General features: G+C 53.0%; 2 non-coding genes across 2 annotated transcripts; one reads left to right on the top strand and one right to left on the bottom strand.

Annotated features, from left to right (window-relative positions):
- Window positions 1-6,206: 6,206 nt before the first annotated feature.
- On the bottom strand, window positions 6,207-6,279 carry trnav-uac (transfer RNA valine (anticodon UAC)). The gene has a single exon. It is a non-coding gene; the product is annotated as a tRNA-Val (tRNA).
- Window positions 6,280-6,869: 590 nt separating this feature from the next.
- trnat-agu (transfer RNA threonine (anticodon AGU)) lies at window positions 6,870-6,943 on the top strand. Its single transcript has one exon. It is a non-coding gene; the product is annotated as a tRNA-Thr (tRNA).
- Window positions 6,944-12,726: the final 5,783 nt, after the last annotated feature.

Here is a 12,726-nt window from a genome sequence, read left to right as displayed (position 1 = left end):
CGGACTCCCGTGACTGGCCGCACTCACTGCATCCGCACTCACCTGACTGACCGCACTCACTGCACCCGCACTCCCCTGACTGGCCGCACTCACTGCATCCGCACTCACCTGACTGACCGCACTCACTGCACCCGGACTCCCGTGACTGGCCGCACTCACTGCATCCGCACTCACCTGACTGGCCGCACTCACTGCACCTGCATTCCCCTGACTGGCCGCACTCACCGCACCCGCACTCCTCTGACTGGCCGCACTCACCGCACTCCCCTGACTGACCGCACTCACCGCACTCCCCTGACTGGCCGCACTCACCGCACTCCCCTGACTGGCCACACTCACTGCACCCGCACTCCTCTGACTGGCCGCACTCACCGCACTCCCCTGACTGGCCGCACTCACTGCACGCACACTCCCCTGACTGACCGCACTCACTGAATCCACACTCCCCTGACTAACCGCACTCACTGCACCCACACTCCCCTGACAGGTCGCACTCACTGCATCCACACTCCCCTGACTGACCGCACTCACTGCATCCACACTCCCCTGACTGACCGCACTCACTGCGCCCACACTCCCCTGACTGACCGCAGTCACAGCACCCGCACTCCCCTGACTGGCCGCACTCACTGCACCCGCACTCCGCTGACTGGCCGCACTCACTGCACCCGCACTCCCCTGACTGGCCGCACTCACTGCCCCCGCACTGCCCTGACTGGCCGCACTCACTGCACCCGCACTCCCCTGACTGGCCACACTCACCTGACTGGCCGCACTCACTGCACCCGCACTCCTCTGACTGGGCGCACTCACCGCACTCCCCTGACTGACCGCACTCACTGCACCCGCACTCCCCTGAGTGGCCGCACTCACCGCACCCACACTCCCCTGACTGACCGCACTCACTGCCCCCGCACTCCCCCGACTGGCCACAACCACTGCACCCACACTCCGCTAACTGACCACATTCACTGCACCCACACTCCCCTGACTGGCCGCACTCACTGCGCCCGCACTCCCCTGACTGACCGCACTCACTGCATCCACACTCCCCTGACTGACCGCACTCACTGCTCCCACACTCCCCTGACTGACCGCACTCACTGCACCCACACTCCCCTGACTGGGCGCACTCACTGCGCCCACACTCCCCTGACTGGGCGCACTCACTGCGCCCACACTCCCCTGACTGACCGCACTCACAGCACCCGCACTCCCCTGACTGGCCGCACTCACTGCACCCACACTCCCCTGACTGGTCGCACTCACTGCGCCCACACTCTCCTGACTGACCGCACTCACAGCATCCGCACTCCCCTGACAGGCTGCACTCACTGCGCCCACACTCCCCTGACTGACCGCACCCGCACTCCCCTGACTGGCCGCAGTCACTGCACACGCACTCCCCTGACTGGCCGCACTCACTGCATCCGCGCTCACCTGACTGACCGCACTCACTGCACCCGGACTCCCGTGACTGGCCGCACTCACTGCATCCGCACTCACCTGACTGACCGCACTCACTGCACCCGGACTCCCCTGACTGGCCGCACTCACTGCACCTGCACTCCCCTGACTGGCCGCACTCACTGCACCCGCACTCCTCTGACTGGCCGCATTCACCGCACTCCCCCGACTGACCGCACTCACTGCACCCGCACTCCCCCGACTGACCGCACTCACAGCACCCGCGCTCTCCTGACTGGCCGCACTCTCTGCCCCCGCACTCCCCCGACTGGCCGGACTCACTGCAGCCCCACTCCCGACTGGCCACACTCACTGCACCCGCACTCCCCTGACTGACCGGAATTACTGCACCCGCTCTCCCCTGACTGTCAACACTCACTGCCCCCGCACACCCCTGACTGACCACACTCACTGCACCCGCACTCCCCTGACTGGCCGCACTCACTGCACCCGCACTCCCCTGACTGGCCGCACTCACCGCACGCCCCTGACTGGCCGCATTCACTGCACCCGCCCTCCTCTGACTGGCCACACTCACCGCACTCCCCTGACTGACCGCACTCACTGCACCCACACTCCCCTGACTAGCCGCACTCACTGCACCCACACTCCCCTGACTGACTGCACTCACTGCATCCACACTCCCCTAACTGACCGCACTCACTGCACCCACACTCCCCTGACTAGCCGCACTCACTGCACCCACACTCCCCTGACTGACCGCACTCACTGCATCCACACTCCCCTGACAGGTCGCACTCACTGCATCCACATTCCCCTGACTGACTGCACTCACTGCATCCACACTCCCCTGACTGACCGCACTCACTGCACCCGCACTCCCCTGACTGGCCGCACTCACAGCACCTGCACTCCCCTGACTGGCCGCACACACTGCATCCGCACTCCCCCGACTGGCCACAACCACTGCACCCACACTCCGCTAACTGACCACATACACAGCACCCGCACTCCCCTGACTGGCCGCACTCACAGCCCGCGCACTCCCCTGACTGACCGCACACACTGCACTCCCCTGACATGTGTGTGTGAGCGTGTGTGAGTGTGTTTGTGTGTGTGAGTGTATTTTTGTGTGTTATTCTCAGTGTGTGTGAGTGCATGATGTGACAGAGGCTGTGTGAATGTGTGTGTGTGTGACAGTGAGCATGTGTGAATGAATGAGAGACTGAGTGAGAGAGAATATGTATATATCTGTGTGTAAGTCAGAAAGTGTGAGTGGCGTGTTACCTCCCCTGGAACCAAGGAGCACCGTCTGCGCGATTCCTCCCATAACCGAATAGCACCATCTGCATGATTCCTCCCGTAGCCGATGAGCACCGTCTGCGTGATTCCTCCTGTAGCCGATGAGCACCGTCTGCGCGATTCCTCCCGTAGCCGATGAGCACCGTCTGTGCGATTCCTCACGTAGCCGATGAGCTCCATCTAGGAACACAGGAACATAATAAGAGGAGTTGAGCATTCAGCCCCTCGATCCCGCTCTGCCATTCAATAAGATCATGGCTGATCTGTGTCCTGACCCCATGTACCTGCCCTGGGCCCATATCCCTTGATCCCCCTGCTCAATAAAAATGTGTCTGTCTCAGACTGAAAGCTCACAATTGAAGCAGCATCCAGCGGCGTTTGAGGAAGAGAGTTCCAACCCTCCTCCAGTCTCTGTGGGTAGAAGTGTTTCCCAACAACTCTCCGCAATGGCTTGGCCCCAACTCGTGGCAACAGTTTCTCCTGATCCACCCTGTCCTTCCCTGGAAATATTTTGTAGATTTCTATCAGATCACCCCTCAGCCTTCCGAATTGGAGACAATAAAGGGCTAATTTGTCTAATCTCTGCGTGGAACTGAACCCCTGAAGTCCAGGGATGATTCTTGTCAACCTGCGTTGAGCTCCCTCCAGGGTTGAACCATCCTTCCTAAGGTATCCTGTCCATCCCGGCTCACAGGATTCTCAGTGGCCTCTAACTCGGGGTTTGAACAACTGCAGCATAACATCTGCATCCCGATACTCCAGCCCTTTCGATATGAAGGGCAGCATTCCTTTGGCCTTCTGGACTATTTCTGCTCCTGTTTGTGGCATTTTAAGGAGCTCTGCACCTGAACCCCCAAATCTTACCCACTGAGCTGCTGCTCCGGTTCCCACCCTCCTGCCTGATTCCTCTGGGAGCCGATGAGATCCATCTGTGTGATTCCTCCCTCAGCCGAACAGCTGGTTCAGTGTGATTCCTCCCTCAGCCGAACAGCTGGTTCAGTGTGATTCCTCCCTCAGCCGAACAGCTGGTTCTGTGTGATGCCTCCCTCAGCCGAACAGCTGGTTCTGTGTGATTCCTCCCTCAGTCGATGAGCTGGTTCTGTGTGATGCCTCCCACAGCCGATGAGCGACGCCTCCCTCACGCCCCTGTTGAGGCCTGGGCCCCGCCCCTAGGTGACTGCGCAGGCGCCAGTGCCGGATGCCGGCTTTTTCCTCCTGTGATTGCCTGATGACGACACAGAGCCGCAGCCTGATGACGACACAAACCCCGCCCACTGGTCACGGCTAGGCCCCGCCTACTGCTGACTGCAAGCCACGCCTCCTGATGACGACTCAGAGCATGTGATGCCGCAGCTTCCGTGGGGTTGGTGGCAAGGGTGGGTTTAAGGCCCCGCCCATGTTTCCGCGCTGCGCATGCGGCCCTCCATGCACGGACTGCGCACGCGCCCCTTCTTCTCCCGCACTCCGCATGCGCATCCTGCCATTCCAGCTCAGCTGTCCAATGGAAAGAACAATATTTCCAAAGCAGCAACATTAATGGCAGCAGAAAATATTGGGATGTTTTTACAATGCAGCAAAGGACCAGGAACAAGGATTCAAAGGGGAAAGTGTCCAATTAGAGAAATCTCTCAGCAATTAGAAACACTCACAGTAAAAGCTTCAACAAGTCTATTAAACAGGAAGAGAGGAGACAAAAGCAATGTGTGTTAGAGGGAGAGAGTGGGGAATTCATCATGGCAAACAAGGAGATTGAAAAGATTCTGAAAAAGTGTTTCCGAGCAACCGGCACAGGAGAAGAAACAACAAAATCACAAGAATAGTCAAAAGAAATGAAAGTCAGCAACTTAAAGTGAACCCCATCACCGACCCCTCGATTTGATGGGAACTCCACAGCTAATGATGCCCCTACCTTTTCCTGCACCCCCTGCCTTCAGGCAGATGAACTCCAAACATTGTCTCTATTCCCTCCCCACAGATACTGTCAGACCCGCTGAGACTTCCAGCATTTTCTGTTTGTGTTTCAGATTCCAGCATCCACACTCATTTCCTTTTATCTTCATCAATAAATTATAACTTTCACCCAGCTTTTTTGTTGATGCCGTGGTTTATTTGGTAAAAGCGCTTGCCTGGTAAAGAGGAGATTCTGAGAACTCAGCGGTGCCTTGATCTGTGTTCCATACTGGACTTTGTGTTTATCCACCGAATGTGCGAGGAATGAGCGGGTTCTCTCATGAGTTTGGATTGGACAGACTGGGCTTCTTTCAGCTGGAGTTTAGGAAAGTGAAGGGGTGACTGGATTAAAGTTTCTAAGACCTCTTCGCACCGGTCTCTTTCAAATTATACTTTCCCGTCACACAGTTCTCGAGCAGGAAAAGAAGCCCAGAGGCCCATTTTGTCTGCTCCGGCCATCAAACACCTATTAAAATGGATGAATGTTGCTGCCGGCGACTCTTGGAATTGTCAATCGCGTGTGAGGAATTTGTTAAAGGACATCTGTTCATCTATTTTGAAACACATCTCAAACAATTGCGTTCAGGGCGGAAGAAAAGCAAAACCCAAACAGTGACTTGACCCCTGGACCCTCAAATTAGAATTCCAATGCTTTTCTGACTGTACTATCCAAGCTTCCCAGCATGTATGTTTTTCCTGCCTTGAGCTAGCTGACTTTCACAGTGAGCTCGAGCGCAAACTATGAGAGGGAGTTGATTTTAATGGGGGTGGGGAAGTGTGATATTATCCACTTTGAGATCAAGATGATTGTTTGTTGTAACTTTCTAAATATCCAAAAGTCAAATCGATTTGAGCATTTCATCATTTGGAAGAACCAGGACCTCATGAAATCACCCACTTTAGATCCTCTCTCATTCCTATTATGAGTCCAACAGTAAGTCAACTGTTTGTGTTGATGTCATGTTGGAGTTGTATAGAACTTTGGTGAGGCCACAGCTGGAGTACTGTGTGCAGTTCTGGTCACCACATTTTAGGAAGGATGTGATTGCACTGGAGAGGGTGCAGAGGAGATTCACCAGGATGCTGCCTGGGACGGAGCATTGAAGTTATGAAGAGAGTTTGCGGAAGCATGGATTATTTTCGTTGGAGCAGAGAAGACTGAGGGGCGACCTGATTGAGGTGGACAAGATTATGAGGGGCACGGACAGAGTGGATAAGGAGCAGCTGTTCCCCAGATGTGAAGGGTCAGTGTTCAATTCTTTGGTCTTCAGCTGTTTTATACAACTCCATCATAGCCAATCTGCTCTTATATTCTATGTCTTGGCTATAAAGACAAGTGTCCCTTGAGCTTAGTTCGCCACCTTATTATCGATCTTTCCACTTTCAGGGATATATGGACATGAACCCAAGTCTCTCAGATCCTCTGCATTTGTTAGCATCTGACTATTCAAAGGACAAGTCACTGTGAAAGAACAGCGAATTCAAGGCAGTTCCATTGCTCTCTGGGTATAGGAACAAAATACCACTGGCTCCACTGGGCTTCGAACCCAGGACCTTCTGCGTGTAAGGCAGATGTGATAACCACTACACTATGGAACCACATGACTGTGAATGTAACTGAGCTGGAGGCAGTTCATGGTCGGGGGGCGGTGGGTGGTTACTGGATTGCTCCCTGGAATGAGCAGGTTTTCTCATGAAGTTGGATTGGACAGACTGGGCTTCTTTCAGCTGGAGTTTAGGAAAGTGAAGGGGTGACTGGATTAAAGTTTCTAAGATGCTGAACGGTCTTGGGAAGGTGGAGGTGGAAAAGATGTTTCCTCTTGTGGGTGAGGCCAAAACAAGGGGGCGCTGTTTGAACATTAGGGGGCGCCCTTTTAGGTCAAGAGATGATTAGATTTGTTTTCTCTCAGAGGCTTGTGCCACTTTTAAACTCTGCCTCAGAAGGTGCTGGAGGACGGGGTCACTGAATATTTTCCTGGCGGAGGGAGTTCGATATTTGTTGAGTGAGAGAATTAAAGATTATCGGGGAGGGGGAGGGGAATATGGAGAATGTGGAAGCCAACAGAAAGGGATCAGCCATGGCCTTAGTAAATAGTGAAGCAGCACGAAGGACCAGATGGTTTCAGGTTGCAGCATCCACAGGATTTTCCTTTTAATTTTATGACAAATTATAACATTTGTTTTCTGTAGGTGTCGTGGCTTAGTTGGTTAAAGCACCTGTCTAGTAAACAGGAGATCCTGAGTTCAAATCTCAGCGGTACCTTTGTGCATGTTGCATTTTGCAACTCTGAGAAATTCACTCTTGGGTCAGTACTGAGGGAGTGCTGCACTGTCAGAAGGTCAGTACTGAGTGAGTGCGGCACTGTCAGAGGGTCAGTACTGAGGGAGTGCTGTACTGTCAGAGGGTCAGTCTTGAGTGAGTGCCGCACTGTCAGAGGGTCAGTGCTTAGGGAGTGCCACACTGTCAGAGGGTCAGTGCTGAGGGAGTGGTGTACTGTCGGAGGGTCAGTCTTGAGTGAGTGCCGCACTGTCAGAGGTTCAGTCCTGAGGGAGTGGTGTACTGTCGGAGGGTCAGGACTGAGGGAGTGCTGCACTGTCAGAGGGTCAGTGCTGAGGGAGTGCTGCACTGTCAGAGGGTCAGTGCTGAGGGAGTGCTGCACTGTCAGAGGGTCAGTCTTGAGTGAGTGCCGCACTGTCAGACGTTCAGTCCTGAGGGAGTGGTGTACTGTCGGAGGGTCAGTACTGAGTGAGTGCCGCACTGTCAGAAGGTCAGTACTGAGTGAGTGCCGCACTGTCAGAGGTTCAGTACTGAGGGAGTGCTGTACTGTCAGAGGGTCAGTGCTGAGGGAGTGCTGCACTGTCAGAAGGTCAGTACTGAGTGAGTGCCGCACTGTCAGAGGTTCAGTACTGAGGGAGTGCTGTACTGTCAGAGGGTCAGTACTGAGTGAGTGCCGCACTGTCAGAGGTTCAGTACTGAGGGAGTGCTGTACTGTCAGAGGGTCAGTACTGAGTGAGTGCCGCACTGTCAGAGGTTCAGTACTGAGGGAGTGCTGTACTGTCAGAGGGTCAGTGCTGAGGGAGTGCCGCACTGTCAGAGAGTCAGTACTGAGGGAGTGCTGCACTGTCAGAGGGTCAGTACTGAGGGAGTGCTGCACTGTCAGAGGGTCAGTACTGAGGGAGTGCTGCACTGTCAGAGAGTAAGTACTGAGGGAGTGCTGTACTGTCAGAGGGTCAGTACTGAGGGAGTGCTGCACTGTCAGAGGGTCAGTACTGAGGGAGTGCTGCACTGTCAGAGGGTCAGTTTTGAGGGAGTGCTGCACTGTCAGAGGGTCAGTACTGAGGGAGTGCTGCACTGTCAGAGAGTAAGTACTGAGGGAGTGCTGTACTGTCAGAGGGTCAGTACTGAGGGAGTGCTGCACTGTCAGAGGGTCAGTTTTGAGGGAGTGCTGCACTGTCAGAGGGTCAGTACTGAGGGAGTGCTGCACTGTCAGAGGGTCAGTTTTGAGGGAGTGCTGCACTGTCAGAGGGTCAGTTTTGAGGGAGTGCTGCACTGTCAGAGGGTCAGTACTGAGGGAGTGCTGCACTGTCAGAGGGTCAGTTTTGAGGGAGTGCTGCACTGTCAGAGGGTCAGTACTGAGGGAGTGCTGCACTGTCAGAGGGTCAGTGCTGAGGGAGTGCTGCACTGTCAGAGGGTCAGTACTGAGGGAGTGCTGCACTGTCAGAGGGTCACTGCTGAGGGAGTGCGGCACTGTCAGAGGGTCAGTGCTGAGGGAGTGCTGCACTGTCAGAGGGTCACTGCTGAGGGAGTGCGGCACTGTCAGAGGGTCAGTGCTGAGGGAGTGCTGCACTGTCAGAGGGTCAGTACTGAGGGAGTGCTGCACTGTCAGATGGTCAGTGCTGAGGGAGTGCTGCACTGTCAGAGTGTCAGTACTGAGGGAGCGCTGCACTGTCAGAGGGTCAGTTTTGAGGGAGTGCTGCACTGTCAGGGGGTCAGTACTGAGGGAGTGCTGCACTGTCAGAGGGTCAGTTTTGAGGGAGTGCTGCACTGTCAGAGTGTCAGTACTGAGGGAGCGCTGCACTGTCAGAGGGTCAGTTTTGAGGGAGTGCTGCACTGTCAGGGGGTCAGTACTGAGGGAGTGCTGCACTGTCAGAGGGTCAGTTTTGAGGGAGTGCTGCACTGTCAGAGGGTCAGTTTTGAGGGAGTGCTGCACTGTCAGAGGGTCAGTTTTGAGGGAGTGCTGCACTGTCAGAGGGTCAGTTTTGAGGGAGTGCTGCACTGTCAGAGGGTCAGTACTGAGGGAGTGCTGCACTGTCAGAGGGTCAGTTTTGAGGGAGTGCTGCACTGTCAGAGGGTCAGTTTTGAGGGAGTGCTGCACTGTCAGAGGGTCAGTTTTGAGGGAGTGCTGCACTGTCAGAGGGTCAGTACTGAGGGAGTGCTGCACTGTCAGAGGGTCAGTGCTGAGGGAGTGCTGCACTGTCAGAGGGTCAGTGCTGAGGGAGTGCTGCACTGTCAGAGGGTCAGTACTGAGGGAGTGCTGCACTGTCAGGGGGTCAGTACTGAGGGAGTGCTGCACTGTCAGTGGGTCAGTGCTAAGGGAGTGCCGCACTGTCAGAGGGTCAGTTTTGAGTGAGTGCTGCACTGTCAGAGGGTCAGTACTGAGGGAGTGCTGCACTGTCAGAGGGTCAGTACTGAGGGAGTGCTGCACTGTCAGAGGGTCAGTGCTGAGGGAGTGCTGCACTGTCAGAGGGTCAGTACTGAGGGAGTGCTGCACTGTCAGAGGGTCAGTGCTGAGGGAGTGCTACACTGTCAGAGGGTCAGTACTGAGGGAGTGCTGCACTGTCAGAGGGTCAGTACTGAGGGAGTGCTGCACTGTCAGAGGGTCAGTACTGAGTGAGTGCTGCACTGTCAGAGGGTCAGTACTGAGGGAGTGCTGCACTGTCAGAGGGTCAGTACTGAGGGAGTGCTGCACTGTCAGAGGGTCAGTGCTGAGGGAGTGCTGCACTGTCAGAGGGTCAGTACTGAGGGAGTGCTGCACTGTCAGAGGGTCAGTACTGAGGGAGTGCTGCACTGTCAGAGGGTCAGTACTGAGGGAGTGCTGCACTGTCAGAGGGTCATTGCTGAGGGAGTGCTGCACTGTCAGAGGGTCAGTACTGAGGGAGTGCTGCACTGTCAGAGGGTGTAAGGGAAATTGTACTGGATATTGTATGAGTTTAGTATGGAATTCAGATTCACAGGTTTTAGTAAAATGATATAGCAGATTTAGGTGAGTAGTGAGATGGGTATATAACCTAAAGTAACTTCGTGTGACCCGACCTAATATAATCAAGTGGTGGTTCAACTTAATAGTGGACCATAAGTCAGCAGAGAGAGTGTCTTTTCTTCTAAACACATTAGTGGACCATAAATCAGCAGGGGGGATGTCTTTTCTTCTAAACACATTCGGCCTTAGCCTGCAAAACCACGATTATTATACAAACAGAAAAGTTCAGATAAGAGCAAGAGTTATAACCACCATGGTTTAAGAGACAAAGAGATATAACAGGGAGCGACCAATTGCAAAGAAAACAGATAAAGGGTCAACTAAAACTAATGGTGGCCAAAGAAAGGTCGGGCTGTAGGGTAAGATAACAACCAAGGACAGGCTGTAAAAGGGAGAGGAGGATCTTGAGATATGAGGCTGAAATGTACATAAAAGAGTGTAAGCCCAAGGGCTCTTTGGAGTGTTCCGGACGTTCCCGGCTTTATCGCTTGTGCTGAGAAATAAAGTCTATTGCTTGGAAGATCGCTGCTCAGACTCTCTGTTTTAAACCGATGTGAACGAATTGTCGTCCTGGGGAACCACGACAAAATTGGCGCTGCTTAGCAGGGTTGGTGAGAGATCGCCCAGAAAAGCATCTGGAAGGAGTAGCGGAGACGGTGGTCCGACCGGAACCGAGAAGTCCCCAGCCGGCCTTCTGTCAACAAGGTAAGCAGACTTGCATGCATGTAAATCCTTGTTGTCAGAAAGGGGTTTTCTCGAGGCCCGGTGCGCCCGGCTCTCTGCTGGTCCTGGATCTCCCCAACCCAAAAAGATATCCTGCATAGGTAAAACCAAATTGTGTAAAAATTTTTGAGAGACTGAGTCTGATCTGAAGAGCAGAATTTTTGCATGCAAAAGCGCGCTGCGAATACTGTATTGTCTGTGAATGGGTAAAAAGTGAGACGGGAAAAAGGCTGAAAGCTAAAGTAATGCAATTAGGTTAAGTCGAGCGGTTTGGAGCGGGTTTTTCAGGTCACGACTTGCCCAGAAGAGAGTAAGTGTGGGAAAACCTGCCAGTCCAAACCTACCCAGGACCTCGGGTAAGGGACGTCAACCGAGAGGGAGAGAGATCAGTGAGAGATCGCTCTCTGACCTAATACAGTAGTCAAAAGCACAGGAGTGGATTTTAACCACAGGAAAGGGGAGTAGCAGCTAGAATAGAGGAAGTAAAAGACCAATTTGAACAAACTGGTCTGAGACAACAGCGTGAAGGACAGAAATAAGAGAGAGAGTCGGAATATAGGTAGGGTAATAACTAACAACTTGAAAAATTACCCTGACAAAACTGCCTGGTGACAAGATTGAAAATAACTAATCTTTGAATAATAACAAAAACGGAAGCAACACTGGATTGGAAAAAGATTACACACATAATTAACTTAGAGGAGATAAAGAATGAGTGGCCGTATGTAAATTGGGAAAGAGTAGTCGATAGGAATTGGATAGACGAAATAAAATTGGAAACCCTAGAGAAATTAATAAAGGGATCTGACCAATACAGGATTTTTATACACATAGACGAGCAAGTGAAAACCTACTACCCTCTGGCCCGGGAGAGGAAGATAGTGCTGGGACAGGGGACTACGGGGAAGTGGATATCAGGACCCCGGTTAGAATTACAGATAGTGGCAAAAGAAATCCAAAGGAAAGGTAAACAGGGGACTGAGCACGGAAAAACAATACAGCAAGTAATAATCACTGTAATACCTAACTCTGACGGACTAAGTGACAAAAATTGCGACAGTGATCCAAAAAGACGAGTAATGGCGCACCAAGTTAAGACACCAGTGGAGATATTAGGGGATAAGTTCCCAGCCCTTAGGGGAGATATAGAACACGTCTCTAAAAAATGGGCCAAAAGAACAAATAAGACCAATACACAGTGGCCGGAGGAAGGCACATGGTCCATAGAGAGGTGTGAGGACCAGAAGGGAATGATAAAGAACTATAAGATTAAGGATAAATCGAGCAAAAGAAGGGAGAAGCGAGAAAAGGAGTTAGAGATATTAGCCCTATTCCAACAAGAAGGGAAAGAGAGAAGAGGGGTGTGGAGAGGAGGAGAATGCAGCTGTGTATGTGGAGAATCAATTAAAAAGGTGGAGAAGGGACACGGAGAGGGACATTCTAATAGACCCACTGGCCAACTCCATGTTCCGGGCTGCAATCCTAGAGGGCTTGCCAGCCCCAGCTAAGACAAGGCTGGAGGAAGTGGTGGGCTTGGACTCAAAAAATTACCGAGAGTTTGTGGATTATGTTGCCCATGCAGTAGAGAGACATCGCAAAGATGAAAAGAATGCAGACAAACAGCTGAAGGAGGTACAACGTAAACTCCTTCAGGCACAGTTGGAGGAGATCAAAAGCAAGGATAAACTGAAGGCAAAAGAGGATCTCGCACCCAGAAAAATAGCACCAATGATGGTGGAGCAAAAGCCAGAGGAAATACCTGCACTAATCAAAGGGGGGAGCGGAGATGGAGGCCAGCCCGTCATAACCTATAACATTTCTGCCTTCCCACTGTCCATGAACCCAGGAGCCTATGGCCTAAATTATCAAAACCCATACGCCCTGCAAAGTCAGACTGACTGGAATAGAAATGGGAAAGGACAGGGAGGTGGTAGGTCACCCTATCAGAATCAGAGAGGACAGGGACAGGTTAATCATCAGACTCCGAGACAGGGACCACTGCCTGGCCCTTCAGGTGTGTGTTGGGGGTGCGGGGAGGCAGGGCACATAAAAAGGAATTGCC

Source organism: Mustelus asterias, chromosome 16 (assembly GCF_964213995.1).
Source record: "Mustelus asterias chromosome 16, sMusAst1.hap1.1, whole genome shotgun sequence".
Taxonomy (NCBI): Eukaryota; Metazoa; Chordata; class Chondrichthyes; order Carcharhiniformes; family Triakidae; genus Mustelus; species Mustelus asterias.
The sequence above is the reverse complement of the archived record's forward strand: the minus strand, read 5'-3'. Positions and strand labels throughout refer to the sequence as shown.